This window comes from Lepus europaeus, chromosome 6, assembly GCF_033115175.1.
Source record: "Lepus europaeus isolate LE1 chromosome 6, mLepTim1.pri, whole genome shotgun sequence".
Taxonomy (NCBI): Eukaryota; Metazoa; Chordata; class Mammalia; order Lagomorpha; family Leporidae; genus Lepus; species Lepus europaeus.
In genome coordinates this window covers 96642497-96660908 of record NC_084832.1, presented here as the reverse complement: position 1 = coordinate 96660908, position 18412 = coordinate 96642497, and the positions used below count along the sequence as shown (strand labels likewise).

General features: G+C 39.7%; 1 pseudogene; it reads right to left on the bottom strand.

Annotated features, from left to right (window-relative positions):
• Positions 1–1560: 1560 nt before the first annotated feature.
• Positions 1561–18412, bottom strand: part of LOC133762149 (protein FAM186A-like) — a 105594-nt pseudogene continuing 88742 nt past the window's right edge.

Below are 18412 nucleotides of genomic sequence, written 5' to 3'. Positions count from 1 at the left end.
CATTTTCCAGGTCAAATCCAGGCAGTGGATGTGCAATCCAGGTCTCCCTTTTGGATGTCGAGCTCCCAAGTGCTTTAATCATTACCTTCTGCCTCCCAAGGTGGGCATTAGCAGGAAGCTGTATTGGAATAAAAGTAGCTGGGACTTGAACAAGGGACCCTGATGTGGGATACAGGCATCCCAAGCAGCAGCTTGACAATGGCTGCTCCTCCTCTATTTTCTCTCTTGTTAGGATTCCTGTTATAAGAAGGTTGTCATTTCTATGTCTCCTGTATTTCTTTTGTATTTTTTATCTATTCTTCCTTCCAAATGCCTTTGAAAAGTACCTTGACCTAATATTGGTCTGTGTCCATTTTCCTGTCCTACACTTTGTTTTTTACAATTGTATGTGATTCATCACTTCATTCTATGGCTTGAGTTTTGCTAGTCTTTTCATCTAGAAAGATATCTTAATTTATTCTCTTCCTGGTTTTCTAGTTATTTTATCCATAAACTCTTTTCTCCCATCTTTACCAAGTCATAACCACTTTCTGATTCTCTAGGGGATTCTTCTGCTTTTTGTCTAAAGAATTATTTACTTATTTGAAAGCAGAGTTAGAAAGAGAGAGTCAGGGGGAGAGAGAGAGAGAGAGAGAGAGAGAGATCTTCCATCTGCTGCTTCACTCCACAGATGGCTCAGATGGATGGAGCTGGGCTGATCCGAAGTCAGGAGCCAGGAGCTTCTTCTTGGTCTCCCACGTGGGTGCAGTGGCCCAAGGATTTGGGCCATCCTCTGCTGCTTTAGCAGGAACATTAGCAGGGACCTGGATCAGAAGTGGAGCAGCTGGGACTAGAATCGGCCCCCATTTGGAATGCTGGCATTGGCGGTGGCACTTTATTGGCTATGTCACAGCAGGGGCACCTTGTTTTCCTTCTTACACCCACTCATCACTTCTGTTGTATGTTTGGGTTTGGATTTTTGGAAGTAAGACTTTGCCACTTTACTTTCATGTCAGGGGCCTGATGTGTCCCCCCACCTTTTTTTTTTTTAGATTTATTCATTCCTTTGAAAGAGTTACACACAGAGAGAAGGTGAGGCAGAGAGAGAGAGAGAGAGAGAGAGGGAGAGACTTCTATCTGCTGGTTCACTCCCCAATTGGCTGTAATGGCCTGAGTTGGGCTGATCCGAAGCCAGGAGCCAGGCGCTTCTTCCCAGTATCCCACGTGGGTGCAGGGACCCAAGGACTTGGGCCACCTTCTGCTGCTTTCCCAGGCCATAGCAGAGAGCAGGACTGGAAGTAGAGCAGCCGAGAATCACACCTGTGGCCATATGGAATGTTGGCACTGCAGGCAATGGATTTACCCACTACACCAAAGCTCCAGCCCCCGATATGTCCCTTTTATGACTCAGCCCTCACCAGGGTTTGCTTAAACTTTGTTTCCAGTGAACTACAGCAGGGGATATTCTCTTTAAGTAATCATAGTAGTTGTCTGGAAATTAAGATGTTCAATCTAAGTAAATGTAGCAGGACATCAGTGCAAAAGACAGATCAAGCCATGTACATTCATGAAAAACAAACTGGGCATTTTATTGAAACATAGTGAAATTTGTTTTGAACACGCTTGTATTGAGTTTTTATAGCCACTTAGGAGTCTTCTTAATCCTGCAGTGAAACAAGAAAATATTATTACAAATTGCTCAGAAACACATTTGTGGGATATAGGAGAGAAGGGGGAAGAGGAGGGGAGGGAGAGAGAGAGGGGAGGGAGAGGGTTCACTCCCCAAATTCCAGCAATAACTGGGGTTATGGGAGGTTGAGAGAGGAGAGAGGGAGAGGAGAGAGGAGAAGAGAGAGGAAGAGAGGGTTCACTCCCCAAATGCCAGCAATAACTGGGGTTATGCCAGAAGACTGGATCAATCTTCCAGCTGGGTGACAAGGATTCAAATGCTTGAGCCATCCACTGCTGTCTCCTAAGGTGTTTATTAGCAGGAAGCTGGATCAGAACTGGAGGTGGGACTCAAACCCAAACACATTAATATGAGATTTGGGTGTCTCAAGTGGCATCTTAATCACTGTTCATGCCTGACCCATTCCACAGTATTCTTATCTCTAAAGTTAAAATATGGCTTCAGAATTAACAATGGTTGTTATTTCTGGGGTTAGAATTCATTTCCAGTGTTCTACAGCAAGGATGCATTGCTTTTGTAATTAAAATATTTAATGGCATTTTCATAGGACAATAATCATATCAATATGGCAATCACTGCAAGGAAAAATGGAGCAACATTCTTAGGATGTTGACAGTTTCCCCAATTTCTATCAGAAACAGCAGAACAGTACTATAAGTTATCATGCGTTTGTATGATTGACTATCATGTAACCAATAGAATGACAATGTAGATCTACAGTAATATAGAAAAACTTCAAAGATGCAAAATCAACTAACAAAAATTAGTAACAGTTAATTTGCAAGTAACAAATTGTTTAAAATAGAAATTGAGAAAGAAATTTTATTTCTAATTCTAATAACAATGTCTAATAGGTTTGTTTCTAATAAAAATTTCTACCAGTATCTTTATAAACTTATGATAAATATAAGAAGGTGTAAGATCTGTACAGTAAAATTATGAAGTGTTGATTAAAGAAATATACAGATACCCTGTATTCATGGAATGAATTGATATTAAATGGTTCATACAACCCAGAGATCCACAGATTAAATGCAATCCCTATCAAAATTCTGAGGTCAAATACAAAAAAATTAATCTTAAAACTTCTGTGAAAACATAAAAAAACTTCAATAATCTATAGCAATTTGAGCAAGCACAACAAATCTGGAGGTATCACAACATGTCATTTCAAAATATCACAAAGCTGTAGAAATCAAAACTTGGCAGCCTCATAGAAATAGACACTTGATACAGATAAAGGGTTGATAACCAGAATCTACAAAGAAATCAAGAAAATCCACAACAACAGAACAAACAACCCACTTAAGAGATGGGCCAAGGACCTCAATAGACATTTTTCGAAAGAGGAAATCCAAATGGCCAACAGACACATCAAAAAATGTTCAAGATCACTAGCAATCAGAGAAATGCAAATCAAAACCACAATGAGGTTTCACCTCACCCCGGTGAAAATGGCTCACATTCAGAAATCTACCAACAACAGATGCTGGAGAGGATGTGGGGAAAAGGGGACACTAACCCACTGTTGGTGGGAATGCAAACTGGTTAAGCCACTATGGAAGTCAGTCTGGAGATTCCTCAGAAACCTGAACATAACCCTACCATACAACCCAGCCATCCCACTCCTTGGAATTTACCCAAAGGAAATTAATTTGGCAAATAAAAAAGCCATCTGCACATTAATGTTTATTGCAGCTCAATTCACAATAGCTAAGACCTGGAACCAACCCAAATGCCCATCAACAGTAGACTGGATAAAGAAATATGGGACACGTACTCCATAGAATACTATACAGCAGTAAAAAACAATGAAACCCAGTCATTTGCAACAAGATGGAGGAATCTGGAAAACATCATGCTGAGTGAATTAAGCCAGTCCCAAAGAGACAAATTTCATTTGTTTTCCCTGATCGGCGACAACTGAGCACCAAAGGGGAAACCTGTTGAAGTGAAATGGACACTATAAGAAACAATGACCTGATCAGCTCTTGTCCTGGCTCTAGATGTACAATGTAATACTTTATCCTTTTTAGTATTTGTTGTTGTTGTTGTTGTTTTTCTAGTACTAGTGGTTGAACTCTGTAATTAACACACAATTATTCTTAGGTGTTTAAATTTTAACTGAAAGGTGATCCCTGTTAAATTTAAGAGTGGAAAAAGAGAGGGAGGAGATGTACAATTTGGGACATGCTCAATCGGACTTGAACCAAATGGTGGAGTTAGAAATGTACCAGGGGATTCCAACACAATCCCATCAAGGTGGCATGTACCAATGCCATCGCACTAGTCCAAGTGATTAATTTCAGTTCACAACCGATGGCTCTGATAGGTCTAAAAGTCAAAGGGATCACACAAATAAGACAAGTGTCTGCTAATACTAACTGATAGAATCAAAAAGGGAGAGAAAGATCCAACATGGGAAATGGGATACACAGCAGACTCGTAGAATGGCAGATGTCCTAAACAACACTCTGGCCTCAGAATCAGCCCTTAAGGCATTCGGATCTGGCGGAAGAGCCCATGAGAGTATTGTAGGCATGGAAAGCCAAGACACCATGGAAAAGAAAAAAAAAAAGAAGACGACCTAAATGAAAGATCTCTGTGAGTGAGATCCCAGTGGAAAGAACGGGGCCATCAAAGAAGGAAGTACCTTTCTCTGAAGGGAGGAGAGAACTTCCACTTTGACTATGACCCTACCGGAATAAGTTCAAAGTCAGCGAACTCTAAAGGCTTCCATAGCCCTGGCAACTCATGACTAGAGCCTAGGGAGATTACTGATGCCATGAACAGGAGTGTCAAATTGTTAAGTCAGCAACAGAAGTCACTGTGTACTTACATCCCATGTGGGATCTGTCCTTAATGTGTTATCTAATGTGCAGTGATGCTATAAATAGTACTGAAACAGTAATTTTTACACTTTGTGTTTCTGCGTGTGTACAAACTGATGTGATCTTTACTAATTATATACTGAATCGATCTTCTGTATATAAAGATAATTGGAAATGAAAAAAAAAAAAAAACCCTGGTGTTAAATTGGAAATGGCATAGAAAATTAATTAATTTTTTTAAAAAATATATATTATGTAAGATCTCTGTCTTTAATGTACTGTACACTCTTATTTAATGCTATAACTAGTACTCCAACAGTATTTTTTTTCACTATGTGTTGCTGTATGGTGGCAAACTGTTGAAATCGTTACCTAATATATACTAAACTGATCTTCTGTATATAAAGAGAATTGAAAATGAATCATGATGTGATTGGAAGGGGAGAGGGAGCGGGAAAGGGGAGGGTTGTGGGTGGGAGGGAAGTTTTGGGAGGGGGAAGCCATTGTAACCCATAAGCTGTACTTTGGAAATTTATATTCATTAAATAAAAGTTTAATTAAAAAAAAGAAATAGACACTTGATCAATGGAATAGGAGTAAGAGCCAAGAAATAAAGACACCCGTCTATGGTCAATTGGTTTTCTTCAAGATACAGGTATACATCATGACTGTATATGGGTAAATGGTCATTTTTCTCATTTAATTTTTGCTTATAGCAGTTGTGTATATTCCCACTAAAGTAGGGTCTCTGCTTTTTTACTTGCTAAACTTATTTGGTGTAGTATTAAGCCCTTTTACTGTAATGCAAATTTAAAATGTTATCTCAGAAACAAGGGAAGAAGAAGGAGGGGGGATAGGGAGGAAGAGAATAATATTGTGTTCTTAGAATCGTGTCTGCATATCACATTGAATCTCTTAAAAACTAATTACAAATAAAAATTTTAAACAATTTTTAATAAAATACATGATTGGGAAAAGACAGTCCATTCAACAAATTGTGCTGAGAAAAATGCTATCAGTAAGCAGAAGAATGAAATTTGATCCATGTGGAACTTTATCTCTCCCTTATCTGAGAATTCACTAAAAATGGATGAAAGAATTACAAGACCTGATATTCTGATACCACTACAAGAACACATAGAAACTTCCATGGCATTGGATGAGGTGGTGATCTCTGAGATATGACTCCAGAAGTCTGGTCATTGAAAGTAAAAATATGTAAATGGATTTGCATCAAATTAAAATATTTCAGCATGCCAGGGCCAGCACTGTGGTACAACGGGTGAGAGCCATGGCCTGCAGCACCTTCAAGCCAGATGGTGCCTTAAAAACAGAATGGGTGAAGCAGAAGAGAGAATATCAGACTTAGAAGACAGAGAACAGGAAAGGAAACAGGCAAACCAAAGAAAAGAAGAGGAAATTAGAAATCTAAAAAATACTATCAGGAATCTACAGGATACTATTAAAAAACCTAACATTCGCGTTCTGGGAGTTCCTGAAGGCATGGAGAGGGAGAAAGGATTAGAAGGCATTTTCAGTGAGATGCTAGCAGAAAATTTCCCAGGTTTGGAGAAGGACAGAGACATCCTAGTACAGGAAGCTCATAGAACCCCTAATAAACATGACCAAAAGAGATCCTCACCACGACACATTGTAATTAAACTCACCACAGTGAAACATAAAGAAAAGATCCTAAAATGTGCAACAGAGAAACGTCAGAGCACTCTCAGAGGATCCCCAATTAGACTCACAGCTGACTTCTCATCAGAAACCCTACAAGCGAGGAGGGAATGGCGAGATATAGCCCAGGTACTAAGAGAGAAAAACTGCCAGCCCAGAATATTATATCCTGCAAAGCTCTCATTTGTGAATGAAGGTGAAATAAAGACCTTTCATAGCAAACAGAAATTGAAAGAATTTGTCGCCACTTGTCCAGCCCTGTAAAAGATGCTTAAAGATGTGTTACATACAGAAACACAGAAACATGGTCACCAATATGAAAGAAGGTAAAGGAAGGAAACCTCACAGCAAAAGATCACAGGAAATTCAAAGCATATATTAGAAAATATCTTTGGCAAATGGTAGGGCAAAGTTACTACTTATCGATAGTCGCATTAAACTTTAAAGGCCTGAACATTCCAGTTAAAAGACACCGATTGGCTGATTGGGTTAAGGAACAAAACCCATCTATTTGCTGCTTACAAGAAACACATTTTTCTAACAATGATGCACACAGACTGAGAGTGAAAGGCTGGAAAAAAATATACCATTCCAACAGAAATGAAAAAAGAACGGGCGTAGGCATCTTAATATCGGACAACAAATTTTACTACAAAAACTATTAGGAGACACAAAGAAGGGCACTATGTAATGATTAAGGGATCCATTCAAGAGGAAGATATAACGATTATCAATGTATATGCATCTAATTACAGAGCACCGATTTATTTAAAAGACTTGTTAAGGGAATTAAAGGGAGACTTAGACCCTAATACAATAGTACTGGGGGACTTCAATACTCCACTCTCAGAGATAGATCAACAGGACAGAAGATCAAGAAGGAGACAGTAGATTTAAACGACACTATAGCCCAAATGTACCTAACAGATATCTACAGAACATTTCATCCTACATCTAAGGACTTTACATTCTTCTCAGCAGTACATGGAACCTTCTCTAGGATTGACCACATACTAGGCCATAAAGCAAATCTCAGCAAATTCAAAAGAATTAGAATCATACCATGCAGCTTCTCAGACCATAAAGGAATGAAATTGGAAATTAGCAACTCAGGAATCCCTAGAGCACGTGCAAACACATGGAGACTGAACAACATGCTCCTGAATGAACAATGGGTCATAGAAGAAATTAAAAGAGAAATCAAAAATTTTCTGGAGGTAATGAGGATAACAGCACATCATACTGATACCTATGGGATGCAGCAAAAGCAGTATTAAGAGGAAAGTTTATATCAATAGGTGCCTACATCAAGAAATTCGAGGGGGCGGAGCCAAGATGGTGGATAGTGAGGACGTGCACCGATAGTCTGGCAAAATATAGTTTAATAAAAGTGGAATTACTGTAGCCTCAGGAAAAGTCTCAAGAAAAAAATTGCAGAGGAATCACTTCTGGATCTAGTGGATGTGACACAGAGAACCTACAGGGAGCCCACTGCATGGAAGCCCAGTCGCGGGAGTCAAGCCACAGAATCTTGCCAGCGTGGGAAAGGGAGGTAAGAAAAAAACCTCAGAAACCCGAGACATTGGCGGGGGAAAGGCAGAGGCCTGAGGCCCCACTGGGCAAACATCACCAGGCTGACTGGAGGAGAGAAAACAAAACAAAAAAAAAAAAACACGAATGAATCAGGGGAACCAGCATGGACACTAGCCTCTCTCTCCACTCACCTTACAAAGCTGAGCAAAACAAAGAGCAGGAGCCATTTTACATATGTAAAGCAGCAACCTCGAGTAGCCAGGCAGAAAAACTTGACTCTGGTCGGGAGAAGTAACAGGTTAGAATCTAGTGAAAACAGGTGAAGCTAACGATCTGAGACTGTGAAAATCCGAGGGAGGGCGAGCGAACTCACCGCTTACACAAACTCAGTAATCTTGGGACTGTGGCGAAACTTGAGAACACATTGAGGGCTGCATAAACTCTTTGTGTCGTCCCAGGGGTAGATCAAACGAATACTCACAGAGGCCAGATTTCAAATACCCTCAATTCCACTCATCTGTGCGGAATTACTTCCCAACTGAGTCAAAAAAAAAAAAAAAAAAAGAGAGAGAGAGAGAGAGAGATCGAGCAAGGAGCAGGGGAGAGAACAATCTGGGTGAGTCACTTTTTCCACAGCCTTAAACGTGAAGAATCAAGCAGAGCTCTCTGGCCACACCCATCACAGCCTCTAAGGATCCATCAAAGCAGACAGCCCACTTAGAGGCATAGTATAACGAGAAAAAAACACCACAGAAAAAAAATCCATAAATTATCTCCAACATGTCAAACAACAAACGTATATGCACCTAATTACAGAGCACCGATTTATTTAAAAGACTTGTTAAGGGACTTAAAGGGAGACTTAGACACCAATACAGTAGTTCTGGGGGACTTCAATACTCCACTCTCAGAGATAGACAGATCAACAGGACAGAAGATCAACAAGGAGACAGTAGATTTAAATGACACTATAGCCTAAATGGATCTAACAGATATCTACAGAACTTTTCATCCTACACAGAAAGAATTTACATTCTTCTCAGCAGTACATGGAACCTTCTCTAGGATTGACCACATACTAGGCCATAAAGCAATCTCAGCAAATTCAAAAGAATTAGAATCATACCATGCAGCTTCTCAGACCACAAAGGAATGAAATTGGAAATTAGCAACTCAGGAATCCCTAGAGCTCGTGCAAACACATGGAGACTGAATAACATGCTCCTAAATGAACAATGGGTCATAGAAGAAATTAAAAGAGAAATCAAAAATTTTCTGGAAGTAAATGAGGATAAAAGCACAACATACCAAAACCTATGGGATACAACAAAAGCAGTGTTAAGAGAAAAGTTTATATCTATAGGTGCCTACATCAAGAAATTGGAAAGGCACCAAATAGATGAGCTTTCAAGTCATCTCAAGGATCTAGAAAATTTGGAACAAACCATACCCAAACCCAGTAGAAGAAGAGAAATAATTAAAATCAAAGAAGAAATCAACAGGATTGAATCCAAAAAAACATTACAAAAAATCAGCCAAACAAGGAGCTGGTTTTTTGAAAAAATAAACAAAATTGACACCCCATTGGCCCAACTAACCAAAAAAAGAAAAGACCCAAATCAATAGGATCAGAGATGAAAATTGAAAAGTAACAACAGACACCACAGAAATAAAAAGAATCATCAGAAATTACTACAAGGACTTGTATGCCAGCAAACAGGGAAATCTATCAGAAATGGATAGATTGCTGGACACATACAACCTACCTAAATTGAACCAGGAAGACATAGAAAATCTAAACAGACCCATAACTGAGACAGAAATTGAAACAGTAATAAAGGCCTCCCAACAAAGAAAAGCCCAGGACCAGATGGATTCACAGCTGAATTCTACCAGACATTTAAAGAAGAATTAACTCCAATTCTCCTCAAACTATTCAGAGCAATCGAAAAAGAGGGATTCCTCCCAAATTCTTGCTATGAAGCCAGCATCACCTTAATTCCAAAACCAGAAAAAGATGCAGCATGGAAAGAGAATTACAGACCAATATCCCTGATGAACATAGATGCAAAAATACTCAATAAAATTCTGGCCAATAGAATGCAACAACACATCAGAAAGATCATCCACCCAGACCAAGTGGGATTTATCCCTGGTATGCAGGGATGGTTCAACGTTCACAAAACAATCAATGTGATACACCACATTAACAGACGGCAGAAGAAAAGCCATATGATTCTCTCAATAGACGCAGAGAAAGCATTTGATAAAATACAACACCCTTTTATGATGAAAAACCTAAGCAAACTGGGTATGGAAGGAACATTCCTCAATACAATCAAAGCAATATATGAAAAACCCACGGCCAGCATCCTATTGAATGGGGAAAAGTTGGAAGCATTTCCACTGAGATTTGGTACCAGACAGGGATACCCACTCTCACCACTGCTATTCAATATAGTTCTGGAAGTTTTAGCCAAGGCTATTAGGAAAGAAAAAGAAATTAAAGGGATACAAATTGGGAAGGAAGAACTCAAACTATCCCTCTTTGCAGACGATATGATTCTTTATTTAGGGGACCCAAAGAACTCTACTAAGAGACTATTGGAACTCATAGAAGAGTTTGGCAAAGTAGCAGGATATAAAATCAATGCACAAAAATCAACAGCCTTTCTATACACAAGCAATGCCACAGCTGAAGAAAAACTTCTAAGTTCAATCCCATTCACAATAGCTACGAAAACAATCAAATACCTTGGAATAAACTTAACCAAGGACATTAAAGATCTCTGCGATGAGAATTACAAAACTTAAAGAAAGAAATAGAAGAGGATACCAACAAATGGAAAAATCTTCCATGTTCATGGATTGGAAGAATCAATATCATCAAAATGTCCATTCTCCCAAAAGCAATTTACAGATTCAATGCAATACCAATCAAAATATCAAAGGCATTCTTCTCAGATCTGGAAAAAATGATGCTGAAATTCATATGGCGACACAGGAGACCTCGAATAGCTAAAGCAATCTTGTACATCAAAAACAAAGCCGGAGGCATCACAATACCAGATTTCAGGTCATACTACAGGGCAGTAGTTATCAAAACAGCATGATACTGGTACAGAAACAGATGGATAGACCAATGGAACAGAATAGAAACACCAGAAATCAATCCAAAAATCTACAGCCAACTCATATTTCATCAAGGATCCAAAACCAATCCCTGGAGTAAGGACAGTCTATTCAATAAATGGTGCTGGGAATTTACCCAAAGGAAATTAAATTAGCAAACAAAAAAGCCGTCTGCACATTAATGTTTATTGCAGCTCAATTCACAATAGCTAAGACATGGAACCAACCCAATTGCCCATCAACAGTAGACTGGATAAAGAAATTATGGGACATGTACTCCATAGAATACTATACAGCAGTCAAAAACAATGCAATCCGGTCATTTACAACACAATGGAGGAATCTGAAAAACATCATGCTGAGTGAATTAAGCCAGTCCCAAAGAGACAAATATCATGTGTTCTCCCTGATCGGTGACAACTAACTGAGCACCAAAGGGGATACCTGTTAAAGTGAAATAGACACTATGAGAAACAGTAACTTGATCAGCTCTTGTGCTGACTGTTGTTGTACAATGTAATATTTTTCCATTTTAGTATTTTTTTTTGTTCTAGTACTAGTGGTTGAACTCTGTAATTAACACACAGTTATTCTTAGGTGTTTAAATTTTAACTGAAAAGTGATCCCGGTTAAATAAAAGATTGAGAAAAAGAGAGAGAGATGTACAATTGGGGACATGCTCAATCGGACTTGCCCCAAATGATGGAGTTAGAAACGTGCCAGGGGATTCCAATACAACCAACAAGGTGGCATGTACCAATGCCATCTCACTAGTCCAAGTGATCAATTTCAGTTCACAATTGATGGCTCTGATAGGTCTAAGAGTCAAAGGGATCACACAAACAAGACTAGTGTCTGCTAATACTAACTGATAAATCTAAAAGGGAGAAAATGATCCAACATGGGAAGCAGGATACACAGCAGACTCATAGAATGGCAGATGTCCCAAATAGCACTCTGGCCTCAGAATCAGCCCTTAAGGCATTCGGATCTGACTGAAGAGCCTATGAGAGTAGTTTAGGCATGGAAAGCCAAGACACCATGGAAAAGAAAAAAAAAAGAAGACCTAAATGAAAGATCTCTGTGAGTGAGATCCCAGTGGAAAGAACGGGGCCGTCAAAGAAAGAGGTACCTTTCTCTGAAGGGAGGAGAGAACTTCCACTTTGACTATGACCCTGTCAGAATAAGATCGAAGTCGGTGAACCCTAAAGGCTTCCATAGCCACAGTAACTCATGACTAGAGCCTAGGGAGATTACTGATGCCATAAACAAGAGTGTTAAATTGTTAAACCAACATCAAGAGTCACTGTGTACTTATGTCCCATGTGGGATCTGTCCTTAATGTGTTTTCCAATGTGAAGTAATACTATAACTAATACTGAAACAGTATTTTTACACTTTGTGTTTCTCTGTGTGTGCAAACTGACGAAATCTTTACTTTGTATATACTGAATCGATCTTCTGTATAAAGATAATTGAAAATGAAAAAAAAAACTTGGTGTTAAATTGGAAATTACATAGAAAATTAATCAATTTTTTAAAAAAATATCATGTAGGATCTCTGTCCTTAATGTGCTGTACATTGTGATTTAAGGCTATAACTAGTACTCCAACAGTATTTTCACTGTGTGTTGCTATGTGAGGGCAAACTGTTGAAATCTTTACTTTATATATACTAAACTGATTTTCTGTATATAAAGAGAATTGAAAATGAATCTTGATGTGAATGGAAGGGAAGAGAGATAGGGAAAGGGGAGGGTTGTGGGAGGGAGGGAAGTTATGGGGGGGGGGGAAGCCATTGTAATCCATAAGCTGTACTTTGGAAATTTATATTCATTAAATAAAAGCTTAAAAAAAGGAAAGAAACTTAAACTACTCAATAACAAAAAAATAAATAATCCAAATAGACAAAAGTACCCAACTTGACATTTGTCAAGAGAAGACATGCAAATGGCCAACAGAGACATGAAATTAAAAACTCAACAGTTTTAATCAGAGAATGCAAATTGAAACCATAATGAGATTATTACCTCTCACCTGTTAGAATAACTCCTATGAAAAAGATGATAACAAGCACCAGTCATGGTTTGGACAAAAGGAAACCCTTGCACACTGTTGGCTGGAATGTAAGTTAGTCTAGTCATTTTGAAAACTAGTATGGTGGTTCCTCAAAAAATGAAAAGTAGAATTACCCTAGGATTCAGAAATCCCACTTCTGGGAGGATATCAACCAGCACTGAAATCAGTGCATTGAAGAGATGTCTGTACTTTCCAGCAACATTTTCACAGTATCCAAGATCTGAAAACAAGCTAATGGATACCAGCAGATGAATGGGTAAAGAATAGGTGGTATACATGCATAATGGCATTCTATTTAGCTTTTAAAAATAAAGAAGTTCTATCATTGGCAACAACATGAATGTATCTAGAAGACACTCTGCCAAGTCAAACTAGCCAAGAGCATAGAGACAGATAGTACATGATCTCACTTAAACATGGAACCCAGAGAGTTGAATTCATAACAGCAGAGCAGATTGATGATTACAAGAGACTGAAGCAAGGGAGTTCTCAGGAAGAGGGGACATGTTTGTCAAAGGATGCAAAGTTTTCTTTAGTCAGGAGGAGTAATTCCTAGGATTCTCTTATACAACATAGTTGTCAGAGTTACTGTAGAATATGTCACAAGATTGCCTGAGTTTTTTTGTCAGAGATTTATTCAATCATTTGAAAGGCAGAGTGATCTGGAGAGATAGATCTTCTACCCAATGATTCACTTCCCAAATGCTTGCAATAGCTGAAGCTGGGCCAGGACAAAGCCAGAAGCCCAGAACTCCATCTGGGCCTCCGAAGGGAGTGAACTGGGACTCATGCATGTGGTCCATCATGCACTACCTTCCCTGGCACATCATTGGGAAATTGGATCTGAAGTTGTATAGCCAGGACCCAAACCAGCCTTCTGATAGGATGTGGGCAATCCCAAGCTTAAGGTCCTGTGCCACATTGCCTACCCCAAAAGAGTAGATTTTCAGTTTCTATGCCACAAAAAAATGATGTGTCTGTGGACTCATGTGATACTTAGCCTGACTTGATCATTCCCCAATATATGCATATATTGAACAATCATATGTACTACATAAGTATATACAGCTACTGTTTTCAAGAAAAATGTGAAATAATTAAACGCATTATTAATGTTTTTCATTGTCAGCTAGATACTGTCAACTACATGGTAGACATAGTACTGGCTATAAAAATAAAGCTTTAAGAAGGAGAAGGAGAGAAAACAACAATATCACTATATTGTGATGTTTTAGAAACAAATCTGCTTTTAACATTTATTTATTTTCATATATTGGAAAGGTGGAGAGAGAGGCAGAGGGACAGAGAGAGAGACAGAGAATCAGAGAGACAGAGAGACAGATTGATTTAGTACTCCAGTGCCCCCAACAGCCTGAGACTGGGCTAGGCTTAAGTCAGGAGCTGGGAACTCAATGTTGTTCTCCCACATGGGTAGCAGGGACTCAGCTACTTGAGCCATCACCACCTGCTGGTTCCCAGGTTGTGCATTAGCAGGAGTCTGAATTGGAACTCCAGATGCAGCTCAAACCCAGTGACCACCATTTGGGATGGGGGAGTTTCAAACAGCTTCTTAATTACTGTGCCAAAGGCCTGTAATTTTTCTTCTTTTTCCGTGCTTATATTTTATGTATTTCCTGAAAATCTTTTGTTAAAACATACCTAGTGTATATTCTGAAAAAAGAAATTTCATTTTAGCAAAACAAAATAATTTCAGTTATTTAAGAGAAAAAAAAGGACATGGAGTGGCAGACAGGTCAGCATGAGAACAAGACATGGTCACGTAGTTGTCTCGGGTTGTCCACAACCTGCATGCAGGGCCAGGTTGCATGTCAGGTACGTCCTTGCAGCAGAGACAAATCGAAATCGTGATCTTAAGTCCTAGTCATATTGATATCCCATGATTAGTATCTGCCCTGATTCTGTATTCACCAGCCAATTTGTATCTAAAGTAGCTTTATAAAGTAGAAGCCAATGCAAACATCTGAAAATTAAGATTGTCATATACTTAGTTTCAATAATGCAAAGCCCCAGTTGAGACCAACATAGGGAAGTAAAGGATTTTGATGTAGCATACTATGTGTCAGCTGTGAGTTTTCAACAAAGGTTTTAATGATAAAATTCCAAAAGCCAAAGAGTCACAGAGACAAGGCTGAGTGAAAAGAGAAGTGGCAGACAGTCATTCTCAGTGGCCCTGATCTCACCCTATTTGGTAAGACTTTCCTAATTTGATTCAGTATTGAAACTGCAGTTGACAGTCTGCTTCATGTGTCTGTGATGTGGCACAGGAACATATCTGAAATTCTGCTTCCCCTTAACATATGCATCTAAAATGCCTGAACCTGGGAGTTGGCATTGCAGTACGGTGGGTTAAGCTGACTCTTGAGATGCCTGGTTGGTTGGTTGGTTGGTTGGTTTTATATTTTTCAAAAATGAAATCCTCATGTCTGTGACACACCAATCTCTTACTTTTGGCAACTGCCTTGTGCCACAGGAGAAAGGTTAGGGAAAGGAAAGCCAGATGAAGAAAGACCTCCTTACCAGGGTGCTCCCAGTCCTTACCTTGTTTTGATGGATGCAAGAGATTTCCTGAAGGTAGACTGGATATCTAACTCGAGCAGCCTAGGAATGTCTGGATATCCACCCAACTGATCCCAGGGTATATTTGTTGGTGTCTTCTCTGTTATTGGGTAGCTTGAATCGCATATATCAGTTTTCCAGATGGCATCCATCTGGTCATCTTGGTGTCTGCAGAGTCAGAGAAGCATTAAGTGAAAGTCATGGCTGGGCTGTGCCAATAGCCAATCAAAATGTCTGAGTCTTACTCTCCCCTCAGTGCTTTACCACTACCTTGTACCTATTATGCCCTCCCCTTGCACTGAGAAGCATCAGCTATGCCCACTAGGACAGACAGGTGGATGAAAACTTGAACTTTCTGATATAGTTAACAAGGCTGAATTTCCATGACTTCACCCAGAAATTCATGTTAAAATATCTTCTTAGCATTATAAAGTACAGTGGACATGGGTGTTTTCTGCTCCCTTCCCAGAGCTCCTCCAGGAGTTAATGCTTCTAAGCTTCTTTATTATACATTCTTAATGTAATTTATTTCTTAATGAGGAAGAATGCATTCCCCCTTTTTGTTTTTAGAAAGGAACTCAAAACTAATAAATCAGCCTCTTGGTAAATTGGTTCAGAGGATTAATACTCCCTTAGACTCTCCCCTGCACCGTATCATAGTGGTGGGGAAGAGGAGGATCTTGGATGGAAAAATTACTTTAGTCTTTACGCATCATCTGAACGTGTCAGTCTTTCCACCACATACCTAATATTCTTGACAGGTTGCATATCCTCTTCTGCTGGTGGCTGTTGGAATGTCTGTTGTTGGAATGTCTGTTGAACAACTTCTCTAGAGGAAGGTATCTCCTTTTTATGGATGATCAAAGGAATTGGTACACTAAGATTCAATTTATATGTCTCTTGGAGCTATGAAAAGTTAAATCAGAAAAAGGATGTCATAAGAAGAAAGGGGCAGGCTCTTTAGGGAGGTCTTCTGAACTGGCCCTAGACTGAACTCCAGCCCCTTCTTTACCCTGCATTTGCAAGTCTTCCTCCTCCTCCAACTTGCCTCCTACATGGGTAATTTCAGAGACGGAATCTATGGCAAATCAAAACCTGGGTCCTAGTTCCTATATTAGCGCATTTGGAATTGATAACCACCTTAGGGGTGGAGTTTTTATTTATGTCTTACATATTGAGGAGCTAAGGAAAACTTTAGTGTTGGGGCATGTCTTGTGGTGCAGCTTATAATTTTTAAAGATTTATTTATTTATTTATTTGAAAGTTGGAGTTACACAGAGAGAGAAGGCGAGGCAGAGTTAGAGAGTGAGAGGTCTTCCATCCGCTGGCTCACTCCCCAGTTGGCTGCAACAGCCAGAGCTGTGCTGTTCTGAAGCCAGGAACCAGGAGATTTTTCCAGGTTTCCCAAGTGGATACAAGGGACCAAGGACTTGGGCCATCTTCTGCTGCATTCCCAGGCTAATACAGAGAGCAGGATCAGAAGTGGAGCACCAGGACTTGAACCTGAACCCATATGGAATGTCAGCACTGCAGGTGGAAACTTTACTCGCTACACCACAGCACCCACCCCTGTGATGCAGCTTATTAACCTGCTCAGGAAACCTGCATCACATATCAGAGTGCTTGAGGTTGAGTCCATCTTTGCCTTCCAATCCAACTTCCTGAAAATGCTCCTGGAAGACAGCAGAAAATGGCTCATATTCTTAAGACCTTGCCACCCATATGGGAGACCACAGTCAATTTCTTGGCTCCTGGTTTTGGCCATGTTGAGTCCATGAAAACTTAAGATGTCCAGGTCTCTTAGCTGGCATGTGGTGAAAGTGATTTGAATCCAGATAATCTGGTCACAGAGCCAGTCCTCTTAATGATCACCCCAATTCAGTGTAAGGTATTCATTCCTATCTGCCCTCTTATCCATTTTGCTTTTTACTGTCTCTTCTTAATGCCTTCATACCAGTGTGTTCAGATTCTGACATTACTGGACTCAGACCCTTACTCCTCATCTGAAATGTACTAGACCTGTGATTCCTATTAGATGGCTTATGTCACATCTTGCTTTGCTCCATGCACAATTGGCTATATTTGCCAAATCTAAAAGCGAGGCATGGTCTTTTTTAACAGACATATAATATTGCATATAAAATGTTCCTAGAACTCCAGCTTGTGTTGTTTATTCTTAGAACTTCAATTAGTGCTAGGATAGTTCAAAATCATAATCAAAGAGGGGGGAAAATCCCATCTCAGCTTTTGGAATGCTACTGTCACTCCCAAAACAAAATGACAGTTGTCTTAGAAGGGGCTCTAGGCCATAGTGAGTGTATGCCTGCTTGAAGAGGGTTATTGGGCCTAGTACTATGAAGCAGGTTGTCTCCATTCTTGTAAACTCATGAGAGTAAACCCAGCCACCTGAGAGTATTGAGGAGAAAGGTAACCATCCAGGATTAGGGAGCATTGACTTCAAGAGGTTTCACCTCTGGAGTCAGGGAGAAGTGGGATGACCAGGAAGGAGCTGAACATTTCTGAAACTTTCACCTATTCTCCTCTAGAGATCTACCAAGTATTCCTGTGGTCCATCTAGCAGTGTCACTGGTCATGGTGTAATGGTGGGTTGGATCATCTCAAAAGCTGTATGCACTCAGAACCTCTGAAAATGTCCTTACTTGGAAGAAGGCTCTTTACATATGTAATTTAGTTGGAGATCTCAAGGTAAGATCATCATGGATTAACCAAGATGTCACTGGGTCCTAAGTCTGATGGCATGTGGCCTCCAAAGAGACCTAAGTGAATCCAGAACACACATGCTGATGTGGTCATTTGGAAGATGGAGGCAAAGATGGAGTTTAGTGGCTGCAAGCTTAGGAATACCAAGGATTTCCAGTAGCACTGCAATCTAGGACAGAAGCATGGGATG